Below are 559 nucleotides of genomic sequence, written 5' to 3'. Positions count from 1 at the left end.
CCAATGTTCATTTTATTTTTAATTGTACAGAAAGAAGAAAAAAAATGCTTAAAACATAAGGTTTTCTTGCATAATACTGGAAATTATTGTTTGTACATGGTAAACATGTTTTCTTTAGTACTGTGCAGTGATGACGATCATGACTTTGAAGCCCTGAAAGTTACTGAAGTGCCTTCTGAATTAAGGATTTAATTAAGGCCACAATACCTTTTAAATACCCAGTGTTGTTTATTTTAAAAACTTGATATTCCTGTGTGGTGCATATATATGATACAGTTACCCAATATGTTGAATAAATGGGCACGCCAAAAATTCTTAATTGATATTGATAATTTCAGTTTTTCCCTTAACAATTTACAAAATGTTCTCTGCTCAGTTAAGGTTTGGTATATTTTATTTATATTTTCTTTTATTTCATTATATCCTCTCTTTAAACTGTGTAAAATTAAAATACCAAATTAGTTCATTAATTAGAGGGCTTAACTTTTTCTTTTAAATCCTTAATGAATCACAGAATTCAGTATATCTGTGCATATATGTAATCCTATTTCATATTATT

This window comes from Balaenoptera musculus, chromosome 7 (genome assembly GCF_009873245.2).
Source record: "Balaenoptera musculus isolate JJ_BM4_2016_0621 chromosome 7, mBalMus1.pri.v3, whole genome shotgun sequence".
Classification (NCBI taxonomy): Eukaryota; Metazoa; Chordata; class Mammalia; order Artiodactyla; family Balaenopteridae; genus Balaenoptera; species Balaenoptera musculus.
Note: the sequence above shows the minus strand (reverse complement) of the source record.